This window comes from Oncorhynchus mykiss, chromosome 23 (genome assembly GCF_057628025.1).
Source record: "Oncorhynchus mykiss isolate SJ-2025 chromosome 23, ASM5762802v1, whole genome shotgun sequence".
NCBI classification, from domain to species: Eukaryota; Metazoa; Chordata; class Actinopteri; order Salmoniformes; family Salmonidae; genus Oncorhynchus; species Oncorhynchus mykiss.
The window spans coordinates 9,990,786-10,014,324 of NC_143044.1; the positions used below are offsets into that span (position 1 = coordinate 9,990,786).

Consider the following 23,539-nt stretch of genomic DNA (forward strand, 5'->3'; position numbering starts at 1 on the left):
CTGGAAGGTTACAAGTTCAAACCCCCGAGCTGACAAGGTACAAATCTGTCGTTCTGCCCCTGAACAGGCAGTTAACCCACTGTTCTTAGGCCGTCATTGAAAATAAGAATTTGTTCTTAACTGACTTGCCTAGTAAAATAAAGGTAAAATAAATAAAAATTCACTGAGGAGAATGGTCAAACTGCCACCAGTTTGGCCCCAAAACATTTACAAAAAGAGACTAAATTGATGGTTTATATTTAAGATAATGTTTTACAGCTTTGGCATTCTATTTTTTATTTTAAAATCATCTTACATATTTTGTACATGTGATAAGGCCACACAGAGGGCCAGAGATAACTACAGACACCTGTAATAACCTGAAGTATGCAAAAAGGCCACTAGATGTCATCTGATAAAATTCCATATATTCCTTGAAAGTTACCAAAATTCTGGTAGTTTGCTGGTAAACTTAAGTTTCCAGTAATATACCCACCCTTTGCAACCCTAGGCATGAACAACCCACTAATTCAATAAAGTAGAGGTGACTGAACAAAGTGAAATGTAACAAAAAAATACAAAAATAAATACTTGCAGTTTACTATCTTCGACTATCCCCCAATAAACATTTTTCCTTTTCACAATGTAATAATCATATTTTATGATATAGCCTCATTCAAAGCATGGACAGCACGTTAAAGCACAATGTAATATTAACAGCGCTACATATGGCTCTCTCACGACAAGAAGCACTCAAGCCCACATTATCAAACTCATGCGTGATTCAACACCCCCAAAGAAATATGGTGTATCAATCAAGGAGGACATTACGCACACGCAGTCTTCCAACCTTTGCCATTGAAGAGACCCCGCATTTTACACCTGCATTAGACTCTAATGTTACTTTGTTTATGGGTTAACACATCTTCCAGCTGTTAGACAGATGTTGGAATTCAACATGTTCTTTTTTTATAGGAGATATAGAATCTTTGTACTAAAGCTGTGTTTTATGAGACAATGCCGTAAGCTCCTAACCTTCTTTGGCCAACCAGTACTTTGGTGTTGCCAGCACCTGTGGACAGAGGAAATGGGAGCAGCTGGGACTTCAAACACTCCTGCATGGAATCGGCTGGTTGTGTCAACGGTGGTCGTGGTAGCTGCTTCAGAGAGAGCACCAGAGGACAGTACTGAAAAATCTCCCATCAATGTTTGGATGGAAGTTGATACATTTCAAGTTTCCTTGCATTGTGATTGATCACTAAGAATGTGGATATAATATGAACTATAGTTCCCTTTCAGTCAGTCAACTTCGGTATAAAAGACACTATGGGGAGTCAAACTCTTGTGACTTCGGTTGAAGGATATAAAATCACGCTGACAAGGCCATTGAAATCTGCGCCTTGCTTGAAGACCCGCCTTCTACAGGTGATAAGCGTTAGCCTTGTATATGTGTCTTAAATTATTCTGCTCTTCACCTCGGTGTGAATAGGAACGATACTCACTCTACTAAAACAAACAATTGGGACACAACACTGTCTTATGTTGCTCACCCCCTGGACATTGTGTGCTGAAGTATGTATGGTGTCTCTGCTCGGTGCATGCTCAGGCTGCCCTCGCTCAAATTAGTTTGTGTGCGAGACTAGGAGATGGCTGGCAGTGTTCCCCTACTAGTCCGCAGCGCAGGTTCTCTTGACAATCATGTAGCATTCTTTAGGGGGCTTGGTGTCTCCGATAGTGACTTCCTCTCCCGGGTACCCGTACCTTGGCTGAGTCTGAGTTGTCTCCCGGCTTCTATGTGCTCTGTTGCCGGTTACGGGAGGCTACTCAAAGAGATAGGGCGACCAGGTTATGTGGGTATCCCCCCACCGCCTGTGTCTGCCTTCGTTAAGCACCACTTGCCAGCACCACACCACTCATCCCAGAAGGGTCTGGGTCCCACCTCAGGGATTCAGACCTACGTAGACTTTCGAGACCAGGCTAGCTAACGAGCACTGCATAACGGGCTTGCCATATTAGTTAACTTGCTGAGGCGAGCTAGCTACTGCTAGCTATTCCGGCTTCCTAACACTGGAACTGCTTGGGTAGCTCTCCTGTTTAGTATACATCGCATTTGGAATAAATTCGGACACCTTGACCTTTTCCAAATTTTGTAACGTGACAACCTTCTTTTAAAATTTATTCAATTGAATCTACACACAATAACCCATAATGAGAAAGAAAAAACATTTAGCAAATGAATAAAATAAAAATAAAAACTGAAATATCACATTTACATAAGTATTCAGACACTTTACTCAGTACTTTGTTGAAGCACCTTTGGCAGCGATTACAGCCTCTAGTCCTCTTGGATATCAAATCAAATCAAATCCAATTTATTTATATAGCCATTCGTACATCAGCTGATATCTCAAAGTGCTGTACAGTAACCCAGCCTAAAACCCAAAACAGCAAGCAATGCAGGTGTAGAAGCACAGTGGCTAGGAAAAACTCCCTAGAAAGGCCAGAACCTAGGAAGAAACCTAGAGAGGAACCAGGCTATGAGGGGTAGCCAGTCCTCTTCTGGCTGTGCCGGGTGGAGATTATAACAGAACATGGCCAAGATGTTAAAATGTTCATAAATGACCAGCATGGTCAAATAATAATAATCACAGTGGTTGTCAAGGGTGCAACAAGTCAGCACCTCAGGAGAAAATGTGAGTTGGCATTTCATAGCCGATCATTAAGAGTATCTCTACCGCTCCTGCTGTCTCTAGAGAGATGAAAACAGCAGGTCTGGGACAGGTAGCATGTCCGGTGAACAGGTCAGGGTTCCATAGCCACAGGCAGAACAGTGGAAACTGGAGCAGCAGCACGGCCAGGTGGACTGGGGACAGCAAGGAGTCATCATGCCAAGTAGTCCTGACGCATGGTCCTAGGGCTCAGGTCCTCCGAGAGAGAGAAAGAAAGAGAGAAAGAGAGAATTTGAGAGAGCATACTTAAATTCACACAGGACACCAGATAAGACAGGAGAAGTACTCCAGATATAACAGACTGACCCTAGCCCCCAACACAACTGCAGCATAAATACTGGAGGCTGAGACAGGAGGGGTCAGGTGACACTGTGGCCCCATCTGATGATACCCCCGGACAGGGCCAAACAGGCAGGATATAACCCCACCCACTTTGCCAAAGCACAGTCCCACACCACTAGAGGGATATCTTCAACCACCAACTTACCATCCTGAGACAAGGCCGAGTATAGCCCACAAAGATCTCCGCCATGGCACAACCCAAGGGGGGGGCGCCAACCTAAACAGGAAGATCACGTCAGTGACTCAAACCACTCAAGTGATGCACCCCTCCTAGGGACAGCATGGAAGAGCACCAGTAAGCCAGTGACTCAGCCCCTGTAATAGGGTTAGAGACAGAGAATCCCAGTGGAGAGAGGGGAACTGGCCAGGCAGAGACAGCAAGGGCGGTTCGTTGCTCCAGAGCCTTTCCGTTCACCTTCACACTCCTGGGCCAGACTACACTCAATCATATGACCCAGTAAAGACTTAAAAGTTGAGACCGAGTCTGCATCTCTCACATGGGTAGGCAGACCGTTCCATAAAAATGGAGCTCTATAGGAGAAAGCCCTGCCTCCAGCTGTTTGCTTAGAAATTCTAGGGACAATTAGGAGGCCTGCGTCTTGTGACCGTAGCGTACGTGTAGGTATGTACGGCAAGACCAAATCAGAAAGATAGGTAGGAGCAAGCCAATGTAATGCTTTGTAGGTTAGCAGTAAAACCTTGAAATCAGCCCTTGCCTTAACAGGAAGCCAGTGTAGGGAGGCTAGCACTGGAGTAATATGATCAAATTATTTGGTTCTAGTCAGGATTCTAGCAGCCGTATTTAATTTTTCTGCATCATTTTTGGACAGAAAGTTTCTGATTTTTTGCAATGTTACGTGTGGTTAAGGGTGCAGTACTGCAGTGCCAGCTGTGCCACCAGAGACTCTGGGTTCGTGCCCAGGCTCTGTCGTAACCGGCCGCAATTGGGAGGTCTGTGGGGCGACGCACAATTGGCCTAGTGTCGTCCGGGTTAGGGAGGGTTTGGCCGGTAGGGATATCCTTGTCTCATTGCGAACCAGCAACTCCTGTGGCGGGCCGGGTGCAGTGCGTGCAAAGAGATCAGGGTCTAGAGTAACGCCGAGGTCCTTCACAGTTTTATTTGAGACAACTTTACAACCATCAAGATTTATTGTCAGATTCAACAGAAGAGCTCTTTGTTTCTTGGGACCTAGACCAAGCATCTCTGTTTTGTCCGAGTTCAAAAGTAGAAAGTTTGCAGCCATCCACTTCCTTATGTCTGAAACACAGCGAGGCCTTCTAGCGAGGCCACTTTTGGGGCTTCACCATGTTTCATTGAAATGTACAGCTGTGTCATCCGCATAGCAGTGAAAGTTAACATTATGTTTTCGAATGACATCCCCAAGAGGTAAAATATATTGTGAAAACAATAGTGTTCCTAAAACGGAACCTTGAGGAACACCGAAATGTACCATTCACAGAGACAAACTGATATCTTTCTGACAGATAAGATCTAAACCAGGCCAGAACTTGTCCGTGTAGACCAATTTGGGTTTCCAATCTCTCCAAAAGAATGTGGTGATCGATGGTATCAAAAGCACACCTAAGGTCTAGGAGCACGAGGACAGATGCAGAGCCTCGGTCTGAGGCCATTAAAAGGTAATTTACCACCTTCACAAGTGCAGTCTCAGTGCTATGATGGGGTCTAAAACCAGACTGAAGCATTTCGTATACATTGTTTGTCTTCAGGAAGACAGCTTTTCTAAACTTTTTGAGGGGAATGGAAGATTCGATATAGACCGATAGTTTTTGATATTTTCTGGGTCAAGGTTTGGCTTTTTCAAGAGAGGCTTTAATACTGCCACTTTTAGTGAGTTTGGTACACATTTGGTGGATAGAGAGCCGTTTATTATGTTCAACATAGGAGGGCCAAGCACAGGAAGCAGCTCTTTCAGTAGTTTAGTTGGAATAAGGTCCAGTATGCAGCTTGAAGGTTTAGAGGCCATGTTTATTTTCATCATTGTCAAGAGATATAGTACTAAAACACTTGAGTGTCTTTCTTGATCCTAGGTCCTGGCAGAGATGTGCAGACTCAGGACAACTGAGCTTTGGAGGAATACGCAGAATTAAAGAGGAGTCCGTAATTTGCTTTCTAATGATCATGATCTTTTCCTCAAAGATGTTCTTGAATTTATTACTGCTGAAGTGAAAGCCATCCTCTCTTGGGGAATGTTGCTTTTTAGATAGCTTTGCGACAGTATCAAAAATACATTTTGGATTGTTCTTATTTTCCTCAATTAAGTTGGAAAAATAGGATGATCGAGCAGCAGTGAGGGCTCTTCGATACTGGACGGTACTGTCTTTCCAAGCTAGTCGGAAGACTTCCAGTTTGGTGTGGCGCCATTTCCGTTCCAATTGTCTGGAAGCTTGCTTCAGAGCTCAGGTATTTTCTGTATACCAGGGAGCTAGTTTCTTATGACAAATGTTTTTAGATTTAGGGGTGCAACTGCATCTAGGGTATTGCGCAAGGTTAAATTGAGTTCCTCAGTTTAGGTGGTTAACTGATTTTTGTCTGCTGACGTCATTGGGTAGGCAGAGGGAGTCTGGAAGGGCATCAAGGAATCTTTGGGTTGTCTGAGACTTTATAGCACAACTTTTGATGCTCCTTGTTTGGGGTCTGAGTAGATTATTTGTTGTGATTGCAAATGTAATAAATGGTGGTCCGATAGTCCAGGATTATGAGGAAAAACATTAAGATCCACAACATTTATTCCATGGGACAAAACTAAATATTACTGAATAACTGAATATTAAAATCACCAAAAATTAGAATATTATCTGCTATGACTACAAGGTCTGATAGGAATTCAGGGAATCAGTGAGGAACGCTGTAATGGCCCAGGAGGCCTGTAAACAGTAGCTATAAAAAGTGATTGAGTAGACTGCATAGATTTCATGAATAGAAGCTCAAAAGGCGAAAACGTCATTGTGGCAAACCTCTTCAAGGTTAGGAGCGTTTGTCACAAATTAAGTGGTAAACTGTCACCAAATCACCCAAGAATGAGAGTTCTTTCGAACAGTACAGTACCTGTGTGTTTGTTTCTCCGTCCTGGTCCACCCAGGCCGTAGGCAAGGTCAAGGATAGCAGAGTTCGGTACACGAATCGGGTTCTCGTTAGGTCCAGGTCCAAACGCCAACAGGTAAGTCCAAAACAATCCAGCTCATACACGGTAAATACAGCCAATCTCTATTGTCTCTTTCTCTATTGTTCATAGATCCTGCCAGCACTCTCTCCCTCTTCCTGGTTTTTCTTGACCCTTTATCTGTGTGTCGGCTCCAACTTCTGAGGGTTCCCCTTGCTTCTGGGACTTGTAGTTTTGGCGGTCGGCCATTTTGTGATCTGTAGTTCTGACAGGGGTGGCCATTTTAGTGATCGGGCAGAGCCCGTTTATTAGTTCTGCTCTCACACATCCCCCTTTTCCGGCATCTTTTCTTCACGCAAAAGGTATGGATCTGGGCCTGTTCCAGTGAAAGCAGGATATCCTTCTCCTCAGACTCGTTAAAGGAACAAGTTTCTTCCAGTCCATGGTGAGTAATCGCTTTTCTGATGTCCAGAAGTTATTTTCGGTCATAAGTGATGGTTTTTATTGAATTTTGCTATCATAAATGTTAGCAACACCTCCGCCTTTGCGGGATGCACAGGGGATATGGTCACTAGTGTAACCAGGAGGTGAGGCCTCATTTAACACAGTAAATTGATCAGGCTTAAGCCATGTTTCAGTCAGGCCAATCACATCAAGATTATGATCTGTCATGTGCCTTTTACTGAGCAGTGGCTTCCGTCTGGCCACTCTACCATAAAGGCCTGATTGGAGGAGTGCTGCAGAGATGGTTGTCCTTCTGGAAGTTTCTACCATCTCCACAGAGAAACTCTGGAGCTCGGTCAGAGTGAACATCGGGTTCTTGGTCAGCTCCCTGACCAAGGCCCTTCTCCCTCGATTGCTCAGTTTGGCTGGGCAGCCAGCTCTAGGAAGAGTCTTGGTGGTCACAAACTTCTTCCATTTAAAAATGATGGATGCCACTGTGTTCTTGGGGGCCTTCAAAGCTGCATACATGTTTTGGTACCCTTCCCCAAATCTGTGCCTCGACACAGTCCTGTCTCGGAGCTCTCCGGACAATTCCTTCGACCTCATGGCTTGGTTTCTGCTCTGACCAAAAGTTTTGAGAATGACACAAATATTAATTTTCACAAAGTCTGCTGCCTCAGTGTCTTTAGATATTTTTGTCAGATGTTACTATGGAATACTGAAGTATAATTACAAGCATTTCATACGTGTCAAAGGCTTTAACCTCTCTTGGGAAGGGGGCAGTATTTTCACGTCCGGATGAAAAGCGTGCCCAAAGTAAACTGCCTTTTACTCAGGATATGAGATGCATATAATTGGTCGATTTGGATAGAAAACAATCTAAAGTTTCTAAAACTGTTAAAATTATGTCTGTGAGTATAACAGAACTGATATGGCCTGCCAGAAACCCTGAGGACAAACCATCCCAAAAATATATATTTCAGCCTACCACTGTTTTCAATGGCTGTCACTTTTATTATAAGGCGAAATCATGCCAGATTGCAGTTCCTATGGATTCCACTAGATGTCAACAGTCTTTAGAAAGAATTTCATTCTGGTTTTTGGAAAAATTAGCCAGAAATGGTAGTTTTTCTAGGTGGCTCCCATTTTGGCTGTAATGTTTCCAAGCGCGTGGAAGAGAGCGTGTTCTTTGGTATTTTTCTCGGGTAAAGACAATAACGATTCTCCGTAATTTTTTTAATTTACGTATTAGTGTACCTAAGGTTTGATTATAAATGTTGTTTGACTTGTTTGGAAAAGTTTATTAGTAACGTTTGGGATTAATTTTGTATGCATTTTGATACAGCGCGAGCTGAACGTGACAAATGGTTTAAACTCTACAGGCCAGAAAATGTGAGACGGTAGTCCATACGTGCTGGTTGAAATTAGGTAAAACTGATTTAAGTTTCCCTGCATTAATGTCCCCGGCCACTAGGAGCGCCGCCTCTAGATGATTGTTTTCCTGTTTGCTTATGGCCGTATACAGTCGTGGCCAAAAGTTTTGAGAATGACACAAATATTAATTTCCACAAAGTTTGCTGCTTCAGGGTCTTTAGATATTATTGTCAGATGTTACTATGGAAAACTGAAGTATAATTACAAGCATTTCATAAGTGTCAAAGGCTTTTATTGACAATTACATGAAGTTGATGAAAAGAGTCAATATTTGCAGTGTTGACCCTTCTTTTTCAAGACCTCTGCAATCTGCCCTGGCATGCTGTCAATTAACTTCTGGGCCACATCCTGACTGATGGCAGCCCATTCTTGCATAATCAATGCTTGGAGTTTGTCAGAATTTGTGGGTTTTTGTTTGTCCACCCGCCTCTTGAGGTTTGATCACAAGTCCTCAATGGGTTTAAGGTCTGGGGGGTTTCCTGGCTATGGACCCAAAATATTGATGTTTTGTTCCCCGAGTCACTTAGTTATCACCTTTGCCTTATGGCAAGGTGCTCCATCATAATGGAAAAGGCATTGTTCGTCACCAAACTGTTCCTGGATGGTTGGGAGAAGATGCTCTCGGAGGATGTGTTGGTACCATTCTTTATTCATGGCTGTGTTCTTAGGCAAAATTGTGAGTGACCCCACACCCTTGGCTGAGAAGCAACCCCACACATGAATGGTCTCAGGATGCTTTACTGTTGGCATGACACAGGACTGATGGTAGCGCACACCTTGTCTTCTCCGGACAAGCTTTTTTCCGGATGCCCCAAACAATCGGAAAGGGGATCCATCAGGGGTGGCAGGGTAGCCTAGTGGTTAGAGTGTTGGACTAGTAACTGAACAGTTGCAAGTTCATATCCCCGAGCTGACAAGGTACAAATCTGTCATTCTACCCCTGAACAAGCAGTTAACCCACTGTTCCTAGGCTGTCATTGAAATTAAGAATTTGTTCTTAACTGACTTACCTAATTAAATAAAGGTGAAATAAAAATCTGAGAAAATGACTTTTCAGCAGTCCAATCCATGTACATTTAGCAGAATATCAGTCTGTCCCTGATGTTTTCCTGGAGAGAAGTGGCTTCTTTGCTGCCCTTCTTGACACCAGGCCATCCTCCAAAAGTCTTCACCTCACTGTGCATGCACCTGCCTGCTGCCATTCCTGAGCAAGTTCTGTACTGGTGGTGCCCCGGTCCCGCAGCTGAATCAACTTTAGGAGACGTTCCTGGCGCTTGCTGGACTTTCTTGGATGCCCTGAAGCCTTCTTCACAACAATTGAACCGCTCTCCTTGAAGTTCTTGATGATCCAATCAATGGTTGATTTAGGTGCAATCTTACTGGCAGCAATATCCTTGCCTGTGAAGCCCTTTGTTGCAAAGCAATGATGATGGCATGTGTTTCCTTGCAGGTAACCAAGATTGACAGAGGAAGAACAATGATTCCAAGCACCACCCTCCTTTTGAAGCTTCCAGTCTGTTATTTGAACTCAATCAGCATGACAGAGTGATCTCCATCCCTGTCCTCGTCAACACTCACACCTGTGTTAACGAGAGAATCACTAACATGATGTCAGCTGGTCCTTTTGTGGCAGGGCTGAAATGCAGTGGAAATGTTTTATTGGGATTCAGTTCATTTGCATGGCAAAGAGGGACTTTGCAATTAATTGCAATCCATCTGATCAGTCTTCATAACATTCTGGAGTATATGCAAATTGCCATCATACAAACTGAGGCAGCAGACTTTATGAATATTAATATTTGTGTCATTCTCAAAACTGTTGGCCACGACTGTACACTATCAACTGTGGGACCTTATATAGACAGGTGTGTGGCTTTCCAAATCGTGTCCAATCAATTGAATTTACCACAGGTGGACTCCAATACAGTTGTAGAAACATCTCAAGGATGATCAATAGAAACAGGATGCACCTGAGCTCAATTTCGAGTCTCATAGCAAAGGATCCGAATGTTTATGTAAATAAGGTCTGTTTTTTTTATACAATTGCTAACATTCCTAAAAACCTGTTTTCACTTTGTCATTATGGGGTATTGTGCGTAGATTGATGAGTTTTTTTAATCGATTTTAGAATAAGGCTGTAAAGTAACAAAATGTGGAAAAATAATACAATCTGAATGCACTGTACATAGCTAGCGTTAAGACGCTTGGTTATTCTAAACCAGTGGTCATGAAACGGTCTGGTCGATTGTCAAGGCTTTTCTAGTCTATAACCAAACATTCCTGTAAAAAGCCCAACAATAAATCCTTGCATTCCTTTTAAACGTTTTATTTATTTCGAACATCTTATTCCTAAATCATGGGCATTAATATGGAGTTGGTATCCCCTTTGCTGCTATAACAGCCTCCACTCTTCTGGGAAGGCTTTCAACTAGATGTTGGAACATTGCTGCGGGGACTTGCTTCCATTCACCCAAAAAAGCATTAGTGAGGTTGGGCACTAATGTTGGGCGATTACCCCTGGCTCTCAGTCAGCGTTCCAATTCATTCCAAAGGTGTTCGATGGGCTTGAGGTCAGGGCTCTGTGCAGGTCAGTCAAGTTATTCTACACCGATCTCGACAAACCATTTCTATATGGACCTCGCTTTCTGCACAGGACCAATGTCATGCTGAAAAAGGAAAGGGCCTTCCCAAACTATTGCCACAAAGTTGGAAGTACAGATTCTTCTAGAATGTCGTATGCTGTAGCGTTTTGATTACCTGTCACTGGAATTAAACCGAACCATGAAAAACAGCCCCAGACTATTATTCCTCCTCCTCAAAACTTTACAGTTGGCACTATGCAGTCGGGCAGGTAGCATTCCCCTGGCATCAGCCAAATCCAGATTTGTCAGATGGTCAAGCGTGGTGAAGTGTGATTAATCACTCCAGAGAACGCTTTTCCACTGCTCCAGAATCCAATGGCGGCGAGCTTTACACAACTCCAGGAGACGCTTGGTATTGTGCATGGTGATCTTAGGCTTGTGTGCGGCTGCTTGGCCATGGAAACCCATTTCATGAAGCTCCCAACGAACAGTTCTTGTGCTGACATTGCTTCCAGAGGCAGTTTGTTGCAATCGAGGACAGACAATTCTTCAGCACTCGGCAGTCCCGTCCTGGGAGCTTGCGAAGCTGTAGGCTGTAGAACCTACAGCTTAGCGGCTGAGCTGTTGTTGCTCCTAGACGTTTCCACTTCGCAATAACAGCACTTACAGTTGACTGGGGCAGCTCTAGCAGGGAGGCAATCTTAGGAACTGATTTGTTGGAAAGGTGGCATCCCATGACGGTGCTAGGTTGAAAGTCACTGAGCTCTTCAGTAAAGCCATTCTACTGCTAATGTTTGTCTATGGAGATTGCATGGCTGTCTGCTTGGTTTTATACACCTATCAGCAATGGCTGTGGCTGAAATAGCTGATCCACTAATTTGAAGGGGTGTCCACATACATTTGTATATACGAACTCGGCAAAAAAAGAAACGTCCTCTCACTGTCAACTGCGTTTATTTTCAGCAAACTTAACATGTGTAAATATTTGTATGAACATAACAAGATTCAACAACTGAGACATAAACTGAACAAGTTCCACAGACATGTGACTAACAGATATGGAATAATGTGTCCCTGAACAAAGGGGGGGTCAAAATCAAAAGTAACAGTCAGTATCTGGTGTGGCCACCAGCTGCATTAAGTACTGCAGTGCATCTCCTCCTCATGGACTGCAACAGATTTGCCAGTTCTTGCTGTGAGATGTTACCCCACTCTTCCACCAAGGCACCTGCAAGTCCCCGGACATTTTGGGGGGAAATGGCCCTAGCCCTCACCCTCCGATCCAACAGGTCCCAGACGTGCTCAATGGGATTGAGATCCGGGCTCTTTGCTGGCCATGGCAGAACACTGACATTCCTGTCTTGCAGGAAACCACGCACAGAACGAGCAGTTCGGCTGGTGGCATTGTCATGCTGGAGGGTCATGTCAGGATGAGACTGCAGGAAGGGTACCACATGAGGGAGGATGTCTTCCCTGTAACGCACAGTGTTGAGATTGCCTGCGATGACAACAAGCTCAGTCCGATGATGCTGTGGCACACCGCCCCAGACCATAACGGACGTTCCAAATCGATCCCACTCCAGAGTACAGGCCTCGGTGTAACGCTCATTCCTTCGACAATAAACGCAAATCCGACCATCACCCCTGGTGAGACAAAACCCGGGACTCGTCAGTGAAGAACACATTTTGCCAGTCCTGTCTGGTCCAGCGAAGGTGGGTTTGGGATGTTTGGTGAGGACCTGCCTTACAACAGGCCTACAAGCCCTCAGTCCAGCCTCTCTCAGCCTATTGCGGACAGTCTGAGCACTGATGGCGGGATTGTGCGTTCCTGGTGTAACTTTGGCAGTTGTTGTTGCCATCTGGTACCTGTCCCACAGGCATGATGTCTGGATGTACCGATCCTGTGCAGGTGTTGTTACACGTGGTCTGCCACTGCAAGGACGATCAGCTGTCTTTCCTCTAGCGCTGTCTTAGGCATCTCACAGTACAGACATTGTAATTTATTGCCCTGGCCACATCTGCAGTCCTCATGCCTCCTTGCAGCATGCCTAAAGCACGTTCACGCAGATGAGCAGGGACACTGGGCATCTTTCTTTTGGTGTTTTTCAGAGTCAGTAGAAAGGCCTCTTTAGTGTCCAAAATTTTCATAACTGTGACCTTAATTGCCTGCCGTCTGTAAGCTGTTAGTGTCTTAACGACCGTTCCACTGGTGCATGTTCATTAATTGTTTATGGTTCATTGAACAAGCATGGGAAACGTGTTTAAACCCTTTACAAGGATTTTTACTAATTATCTTTGAATGACAGGTCGTGAAAAAGGGACGTTTCTTTTTTTGCTGAGTTTAGTGTAGCTCAGATCCCCACATTTGCCCTCTGCAGTTTCCACAAGCCCACAGCAAAGTTGATAGTCGACTCTACAGTGTGAGATTCCAAAACATTAAAAACCATGACTAGAGAAATACTCAAGAAGCTGCTGTTTTAGAAGTGAAATCAAGTTTCAGATTTCATTAATCACTGATAACACTTTTTTCAACACTGTTAAAAAGCCACATAACGCCCTCTCCCTATACACTCGCGCTACAAAGTGTATTGATAGACTGCGTTATTAGCGGCTTGTGTCTTTCTAATATCAAGTATTTCACGTTCTCTGGTCACATGACTAACAACATGATTTGGTGCATGAGTCAAAAATAATGAAGTGTGACTCGAGTTTTGCCATCAGTTGGAAGACGGTGACCCCTTCTTTATCAGTCAACGGAGGGAGGAGGAGCAGATGGGATGATAGACGGAGCTTCACTGCTGCTCTCTCTCACTCTCTCTGAAAAGCAAATTATTTTTTATTGATGCCTCACAAATGATCATATACAAGTGATCATATACTTACGTTTTGAAATACACTTTTAAAATAGTCTGAGAAGAACAAACTTTGGCAGGGCAATTCAAGAATAGCCAATATATCAAATATGCAGTATAACCACTAGGCAGCAGGTAGCCTTGTGGTTAGAGCGTTGGGCCAGTAGCCGAAAGGTGGCTGGATTGAATCGCGAGCTGACAAGGTAAAAATCTGTCATTCTGCCCCTGAACAAGGCAGTTAACCCACTGTTCCCCAGTAGGCTGTCATTGTAAATAGGAATTTGTTCTTAACTGACTTGCCTAGCTAAATAAAAGATAATGCCTACTGTACAAACCTCATTGCTACAGAACGGTTTTTATTGGTCCAATGCAGCCGTTTTTTATCTCAATATCAAATAATTTCTGGGTAACAATTAACAAACCTTACTCTGATTACTTTTGACCATTTTAATTTAAAACAATCAAAAATAGCTTCTTAGAAAAGCGCAATTCCTCAAGAAAGAATTTTGCTTGGACTGTCTGGGACTGGTCTGAGTGGGGACGAGAAAATTGAAAACTAGCTGTTATTGGTAGAAATTTTAAATGGTCTTTTATAAGAGCTGTTAGAGCGCTTATCATTTTCACAGTATTATTCCAACCTCATAGGGTGGAAAACATATATAAAACACAGGAATATCACTTTTGACTGCACCGGGTCGTTAATAGTTTAATGTTGACTAAGCTTGCGTATTTTAGGTCCTGTTTTCCAAAAATTCTGAATGGTAGATCTTGGCCTGCATTTTGACTAAGAAAAGGATCTTGGCTCAGAAAAGGTTGGTGGCCGCTGTTCTAAAAAGGCTAGCTAGCCTAGCTTAGATTAGAAGACCCATCATGGCTAAAGTCGGCTAGCATGAATAACTTCCAGCAAATGGAGCTTACTAGTCCCCCTCACCTCACATCGTTTCAGGGTCCAGGGATTGATGGTGTTGACCTATCTGGACGGTTGGCTGATAAGACTACTTGTTCAAGGGAACAAGCAGTGTTACACACATCCATTTTCAGTCAATACTGTAGGTTGCATTGTAAACCAGAAAAAGAACAGTCTAACCCCATTCCTGGGTCTCAAGTTAGACTCATGCGTAAAATCACACTTTACTATCCCTGGAGAGGGTATCCGGGTTCCAGCTCTGCTTGGCCCAACATTTTCACTAGTTCCTGCGCCTACTGTGATGATGGTTTCTATGATAGTAGTCTTTCCCCTGGGACGATTATTGGTGCGGCTGTTCCAGCGCTGGGTGCTAGCCACTAGCTTGGTTGCATCTCGCCATCTAAACCAGTCGATTCAAGTGTCCCCGATCCCCGGCTACTGTCGCAAGGGGTTCTCATGGCCAGGTGTTGTTCTGCAATGTGGTCACGACAGACGCAGCCCCCCACTCAATTCAGGGAGTAAGGACAGTGTCACAGAGTGCCCAGCATATCAATTACCTGGAAATTCTGACGATGTACTTGGCGCTTAGGTACCCCCTCACACGTTTGTCAGGCTGGCATGTGCTTGTTAGATCCTAGAACATGATGACAGTGGCATATCAACAAACAGGCAGGGGGACATATGATCCCTTGCCCCTCCTCGCTTTGACTCACTCCCTGTTGCTGTGGTGCAGTGCGAATTTTCTCTCTCGGTGATGCAGTTTCCTAAACTGGGGTAGGATCTGCTATCCGGGGGGGGGGGGGGGGGCTTTTCCTGAGGAGTGGAGACTACACCCCTGGGTGTTTGCCCAGATATGGGAGAGGTTCGGCAGGGCCGACGTACATCTTGACCCATCACAATAAAAAAATGGTGTCGTCAATTTCTCTTGACAAGGGACCCAAGTGCCCTGTTGGGAACGGACGCTCTGGCGCACCAGTGGCTTCGGATGCTCCTTTATGAGTTTCAGCCAGTGGTTCTGATTCAGCCTACGTTAGAGAGCGTGCGCCAGGAGGGCTTATCATTGATATTTTGAATCCCCGTTGGCCCAGGCAGCCTTGGTTTGCGGAGATCATTCTACTTTTAAGCAGGGACCCATGGCAACTCCCGTTGTGCAGGGACCTGTTGTCCCAGGCGCACAGGCATGTTTGGTATGTGAAGCCGGAGATATGCTGCCAATGGGCCTGGCAATCTGATGGTTAGAGGTTTACCTCCAAAGTTATTGCTACCATTCAGTCCGCAAGGGCGCCCTCAACGAGAGGGCTGTGTTCGTAATAAGTGGCAAGCGTTTGAGCTCTGGTGTCAAGATAAAGGGCTGGTTTCAGTGCTCTATGAGGGACATCCTTGTCTTCCTACAGGAGATTTTCAAGCATTCTCCACTTTAAAAGTTTATGTGGCCGTTATCTCAGCGTGTCATGTGGGAATTGACGGAGCCTCACTGGAGGCCCACCCTCTGGTTGTGTGGTTCCTGAAAGCGTTGTGTCTCAGATGGTCTCTAAACCTATTGCGCCCACATGGGACTTAGTGATGGTTTTGGAGGCACTGTGTTCGGCCTATTTTGAACATCTGGAATCGGTGGATCCTGTCCTACAAAAACCTACCTGGCCATGGCTTTGGCTAAACGTGTTGGGCACCTCCTCGCGTTATCTGTACATCCTTCCTGTACTAAGTTTGCCCCGAGCATCTCTGAGGTGACGTTTCGTCTAAATGTAGCCTTTGACCCGAAAGTCATGGCTATGTCCTACAGCTTTGAGCTATTTCCCCTTTCGCCTCCACCTTTTGAAGAGCAACAGAGGTTACATTCCCTGTGTCCGGAGCGATCTTTACGCACATGCATTGAACGGACATGGGATAACCAGTTATGTGACCAGCTTTTTGTCTGTTTTGCTAATCCAGTTTGCGGTAGGGCAGTCTCTCCCACTGTATTGCAGAGGCTACCTGCCACATAACAGCAAGGGGCAAGGGTTACCTAGCGGTGTACGTGTCCACTCCACCAGGGGCCTGGCAGTGTCTTGGGAATTGTTTAAAGGGAGATAGGAAGTATTTGTGCTGCGGCGAGTTGAGCAACACCAAACACTTTTGGTTTTATCGCTTGGATGTCACTACTCCCAGTCTAGCACACAGTGTGCTCATAGCTGGGACAAAGTAAAGTCACCAGGCAGCGTGCCATGTGCACATTACCCAGGCTGCTACACCTGGCGGGGCCGTTTAATTTATCATTCGTTGGGGTCGGCTTGGGGCGTGATTCTATTTCCCCATAGTACGTTGTACCGAAGTTGACTGACTGAAAGGGAACGTAACGTTATGACTTTCACTACTGTTCCATGAAGGAGGAAAACTAGGTACAACACCTGTTTGGCCCCGCACTGCCCATTCCTGGTATCGGTGAAGAGCGGTATTCAATTGAAGGAATGAACCCGAGCCTGACGCTTATCACCTGTGGAAGGCGGAGCTTCCAGCGAGGCGCAGATTTCATTGGCCTTGTCAGGCATGATTTTAGATCCTTCAAGGAGAGTGCAACTCCCCATAGTATGTTGTACCTCATTTCCCTCCTTCAGGGAACAGTAGTTAGTCATGACGTTACGTTTTCTGAGGCAGGAAATGCATTTCAAGACAGGCCTATCTATTGTCTGAAGAATTATTGACTAAACCAACTGTTTTATTTGTGATAAATGCCTACGATCTATGACCTATTTCATAACGTTGATATACTGTATAGCTTAGCTCTGTACCGATGTGTGTAGTACATGGTAAGGTCAAGTGGCAGGACAAGCCATTGGCCAGTAACTACACTCCCAAATACAAGAACATAGGGATGCATGAAAAGACCTCACAGTATCCCTCCTTCCCTCCATGGCCTTAAAGACAAGCGCAGACCCATAGCAGGTTGGACAGAAGGGGAACGTAATCCAGGCAATCTGGCCCAGGAAAGCTGCCTGAGGATACAGCCGGAGGATCCAGCACTGTCTGCATCATCTGTCATCCCTCTGCTACCGAGGGCTGCATATTAGGGGCTAGTTTAACTTCCGATTAGTCATGCTACTAGAAGAGAAATCAAGAGGCCATCTTGGGTATGACATCACAGCTTCTGTAAACCACTGGTTGTCTTCCATTTCCTCCCTGACGAGGCACAATTGATTTCTAATTATATAAATAGGAATAGCAAATGATTACATGTATTCGCTGTACTTTCGTTGAAGTCATCTGACGTTTTTCCCCAGTGGGTTAGAAATATATTGATTTTTTTATAGCTCTAATGTTTTAGCAAGAAGCCAATTAAATGTAGTTCACAGAAATAGTAGGCATATGGGGGTTTTGTGAGAACAGTGTCTCAGGTACAATAGCACTAGTGACATAAACAATAGTGACAAACCAGAACACCCTAAACAAACAGCCTCCTTAAAAAAAGGAAAGAGGAGGTGCAATGGGAAGAGACCCCTCAACATTTCTCACAGCCCTAAATCAGGGGGTTGGGATGGTGGTGTGGGGCCAGGGTGGGGGGCAACTCCAGAGATTACACGCTGCTCCCCACACCAAAGTGGACGTTGAGAGGACAGCAGGAGAAGAGATTTATGGCAGGTAGCTTGGCCCCCCTTATCTGCTGATGTCTGTTATTACTAGGTGATTTATCTGGCCCTGGCCAGGGCAGGTTGATGGCTTTAGCAGCCATCCTGCAGCACTAGGCCAGCCTGAGGTGGCCCTCGGAGAGGACACACACTGTCTGTGTGGAAGAAAGATGGTGGAGCATGGAGGTTGGTGTTGGAGGGAGGCTGATGTACTGGATGTGAGTTAAGGGGCCCATATATAGATTAGCCAAGATGCAATTTGATGCAAGATGCAAAATCAATGTCTGTGCAATTGATGATGCACTCTCTCACTAGTTACCATTATACAAGCTTGTTCGTGGAGTATAGGCGACAGTAAAGTGTAAAGAGAAATACGTGTTTTAAAGTGTGTATGGATCACTGCCCTGAGTTGTGTAGGTGCGGGTATTAACATAAATTGTTTATTTGAAAATGATGACAAAATGGTGTGCCCCCCCCAGACAGGCAGTATGATGTTTTCAGATGAACCATCCTCGTCTGAAGAAAGACTTAACATTTATCGCCATTGCGCTTTCACGAAATACAAAAAACATAATTACTTTAGAGCAAGCATTTAAGTGTTCAAACAGTTGTTGAATTATCCAAAGGTACAATACCTCCATGCATAATGATCAGTCAATGTTATAGCTTTACAGTGGGGGAAAAACATTATAGTGGGGAACTTCAAAGTCAATAAATGTAGTGGTGTTTACTCGACCCAACTATGCAATTCTAGTCGTCAGTGACAGGTTGCTGTACAGAATTAATCAGGCTGTTGCGTTTAGGGTAATGCATTGTCCCTGGAGCCAAGTCCTACCATCAACTTCAATTTCCTTTAGTTCAAGCACAATTACATTGGCAAGGAATAATTCTGCTCAAGGACATCCAATGGGAAATCCATTCTCATGGCTCTCTCAAGATAGACATCCCTGCCACCCAGAGAGAACAAAACGGCCAGAGCACAGTCCTGATACCGCAAAGCCTCTTCAGCCCAACGGACATTCCTTCATGGTTCTTTCAAATGCAAGATGTCTGTGATTTTTAACCGTTTATATTTTTTTTGCTTTACAAAACATATCATGGAATTTCAGCATTTACATGCATACAATTTTAGAGCATGATTTATTTATGTTTTGGGTATCATATTTGGGCCAGTGTCTCATGGACTATGTTTTCTCAATTTAACAGCACAGGTATAATGTAAAATGGCTTCTGGAGTCAGACATTTTTATTGGAATACATTATCTTCAGTTTACTGTACATATTACAGAGAAAAGACAGATACATTTGGAAATGTTTTTTGAGATATATGCCTTTGCCAAGGAAACCTGTCTTGTTTTCCTGTATATAGCAAAAAGAGAAATCCCATGCTACACAGAGGGATTACTTATCAAAAATAAACTATATTCGAAGTGTACTCAGAGACAAAGTACAATTAAAACACTGTTCAATGTATGCATGTAACAATATTATGTTACATAATGTGTAGGTTATCTTTTGATATAATTAGCGTGTACAGTATTCATGGAAACTGGCTAAGACACCATCTGCCCTAACAGTACCTCCTCCTGTCAAAGAAGTGTTTAAAGGACATCTGCCACGTTACTTATCATGGATTTTTTTTTACCTCAGTTCCCAGAAGCTTGCTCACCTTCCAATGACTGGCCAAGTTCAACTAATGAACTTCCATTACTAGGGATTAAAATACATCATAATTATTTTAATACATTTTTCAAAACCGCAGAACTCCTCAAAGAGTATATCTGATACTGGTAGAAGTTAATCATTTTCATCATTCAAAGTATGGCTGAACTGCATGTTTCCTTCAGAGTGAGTAAAGGGGAACCTGTTGGCAAGATAACATTACTCATTCCCTTGTAAGCTTTGTAGGGGTAACTCCTAAAAACAAATGGCAGCCCATCCTTGTAATATACCTTTTCATTTAATGGAGATTCAACCTAAACATGGAGAAGCATCTTCGTGGTCACTGGTCAGCTGGGGAAGGGAAAACATAATTATAATACCTTTACTGGAGGGTACTAAAAAGACTACATTAACGATACATTGATGTTATATCGTGGAGAATAAAAGTTGACCGCATTTTGGGTTATTCTTATAAACCAAGACCAACCTTTTGCTTTGCCATTAGTTACCTTTACAAAGCAATGACAGAACACACTTATAATAAGTTTGTGTTCACGTAAGGTCACTTTCTTTCAAAACAGAGTCTTCAGGCCTCTTTAGGTACAAATTGCCATGAAGCACAAGCCTGACCAACAATTACAAGAACATACTTCATCATAAATGTTCTGCCTGTGCTGATTGCCACCCATGTATCTTCTGCAGAGACAGTGCCAAGAAGTCACCTAACCGAATCAGTTTCATGAATGTCACCGGGGACTACAGTGTATATCAATAAAAATGGGCCTGCAGCAGCCCTGCATAGAAGATGGTTCTCACCATCAGAACCAACACTACAGCACGTAACTATACAGAAAAGGAGTCAGAGCTGGACAGACCAGGCTCCTTTTCTCATGCCTTCAAGGACGCCAAGGTCTTCAATGTGAGGCATGCGAGACACGCACGGTCTTCAAAGTGGCTAGGTGGAGCCAAACGTCCGGCCCTACCTCTGTGGACCATCGTCTTGCAGGGGCACTGCGAGCCACTGGCTCCTACCCTTCGGGGTTAGCTTACACATCTGCACCCATAAAAGCAGCAGGGCACGCCACCTGTTCTCTGAGCACATTATTATGTCCTTTTCGATATACACTAATGGGGGTATGATGGATTTAATCTGTTGATAAAAGGACTAACGAGACCACAAGCACACACCTCCAGATGTGTGCCCTTTGAAACATCAGTAACCTACACACACGTTTACGAACAAACATTTGGGGTAAACACAGGTCAGGTAGACCGATAACATTTGACAGTGTGGCAAAACAAAATGTCATTTTCTAGACCCGTTTCAAACATCCTCACTGCCAATGGTTTCAGCCAGGTAGATGTATCTCCTATCCGTGTTGGTCAAAAGCCCGGAATGACGTCACAGCGACACGTAGCCTCTCCAGCCAGGTCTCCCCCCTGACAAGAAGCCCATTCTTGGCATCCACCTTTCATCTCCCACCCACAAGACAGGCCGTATACCATTTCAAAAAGAAGAGCCAAAGCTTTTAAGCGAGTACGTTCCTTGATACGTTACCCAGCCATAATTACAGTGTGGGGAAGATGGGCTGCTTTGAGTTGTGTAGTGGGTCGCTGTGGTGGTTGGGATGTTCAGAGCTCTGGGGAGGATCAGCAGAGATTTGGAAAATGCACAACAGCTGGGAAAGGGGGATATGGTGGGTACGTTCTTCATGGCAGGTCTAGTCTCAAGCATACTTTTCCATACAGGGGAGTTTGAGGGGAAATATATGAAAATCTAAGTAGAATGATCTAATGACCATTTATTTAAGTGTAGATTTAGCATAGGATATCATCTGTCCATGGCAGAAGCTTCTGTAAAGGTTATAGATTTATTATAGTTGTGCGATATGACAAAAAGCAATAAGCACGGCTGCAGGCCGTTTCAATACTGTCAGTCCAAACTTATTTCAAAACAGTGGCTCAAATGAGTCATCCGCAGGCTCGAATCAGAAACCTTTTAAACATCTGTGACCAGCATACTGTTTTTTCATTCGATGCATGGATTTCGAAGCCCCGGTGTCTGGAGGAGTCATCTCAGAATGGGGAGGGACACACAAATTGAAACAAATAAACTCAATGTAAACCAGATTGATCAGCCAGTACAGCCATATGTGAAAAACAGTTGAATCCCACAGCGCTCTTTCTTCCAAAAATAATTAATTTCAGAGAAAATCTGCTATCTTCAGCATTATTTTTGACAAATTCACTCTGTCGACAATACCAGTGTGCAGTAGAAGACGGTAGTCATGGAAACCAGGTCAGTGAACCAGGTGCAAGTAGTCATACCCTTGTTGTGCCTCACTACACCGTATTATCAATTTGGTTCTGTATAGCTAATGCATCATTGGCATTGGACCACAATCTCAAATTATATATTTTTTTATTCATTCAGTTGTAAAGAATGTAGATACATTCTATCCATGTAAGACAGATGGCTTGTTATATTAAAAATACAGATCTCTGAAACGTTTATCTATTTGACGGAGAGCATACGATCATCCCAAGCAGGAGTATAACTACAGTAGATGGAAACCAGATCCGTATCATAGCAGGTTCCCCACAAACTGCTCCTTCTGTTAAATGGTGATCTGTTCAATCTGTCTAATGAATCCTGTTCCATTAGATAATGTTGGGCTGTGGTCCCAGTGCCTGCAGAAGCAAAGAGGGACACACTATGTGAACAGGCTGCACAAGCTCAATAGATTTACCACAGTGAAGTCCAACAGGGCGATGATACACAGTGTGCTACCCAAGGCTGTCAGACCACTGTCTATCTCTCATTGATGCTCCTCTATGGGGGGGACTTCAGAGAGCCAGGCAGGTCCAAGAATGACAAGGATGTGATTATGGAAAGAACCCAACCATTCCATGGCCCTCTTACTTTGTTCGATCTTTCCCCCATCCCAAATGGGAAGCAGCTTAGTTCACGTGCGCTCTTGTAATTTATCACAAAGGTCATTCGGTGGTTTGCAACTATTGAGCAATAGTAAGAAAAAGGTCATTCTATGTTTTACTCAGCCTAGGCTTTAAAAAATCCTACATTGATCCATTTGTAATAATCAATAATTGATCAATTTACCTTTTGACTGTAATGCACTCTTATATCACTGTATTATGCTTCTACCATAAAAATTGTAGCTTATGTGCACCAAACCCTACTGTTTTCACAATGCCATTCTTTGATACCCTTGCATTTCCCAGTCAAAGTTTACTTTGTGCTTTTTGTGAGGTCAGCAGCACATCTTGCTGGTTTATTTTAGACTGATGATCCTTCCAGTAAGTGTTTAAAAACAAAGATGGCCTTGCAGTGACAAAGATCTTCAGTGAAATAGCTGTGGTACTGACCAGGGTGGTGTGGTGTCATGCCATGTCATGGTCAGAATGTATATCAGTGCATCTCACTCTTTTAGACCGCCAAGGCATTTGGAGAAGGCCAGTGCCACAAGCTGTTCTTCCACGGTGGCAGAGGACCATAACCCTACCTTCCTGGAAGAACCACAAATCAGTCACGTCAGCAACGTGTGTTCCACAGGGGCTGGAGTTCAACTTCTGTGGGGATGTTGGTTCTTACCCTAATCCGAAATGGTTTAATATATTCTGAACAAAAAAATAAACGCAACATGTAAAGTGTTGGTCCCATGTTTCATGAACTGAAATAAAAGATCCCAGAAATGTTTCATATGTATTAAAAGCTTATTTCTCTCAAATTTAGTAAACAATTGTTTTCAAATCCATGTTAGTGAGAATTTCTCCTTTGCCAAGATAATCCATCCACCTGACAGATGTGGCATATCCAGAAGCTGATTAAACAGTATGACCATTACACAGGTGCACTTTGTGCA

At 44.0% G+C, this 23,539-nt stretch overlaps 1 long non-coding RNA gene across 1 annotated transcript; it reads right to left on the reverse strand.

The window, feature by feature from the left end:
- Window positions 1-2,335: 2,335 nt before the first annotated feature.
- LOC149972501 (uncharacterized) lies at window positions 2,336-3,259 on the reverse strand. Its single transcript, XR_016491195.1, has 2 exons — window positions 3,196-3,259; window positions 2,336-2,904 (listed from the first exon to the last, which is right to left on the reverse strand). It is a non-coding gene; the product is annotated as an uncharacterized LOC149972501 (long non-coding RNA).
- Window positions 3,260-23,539: the final 20,280 nt, after the last annotated feature.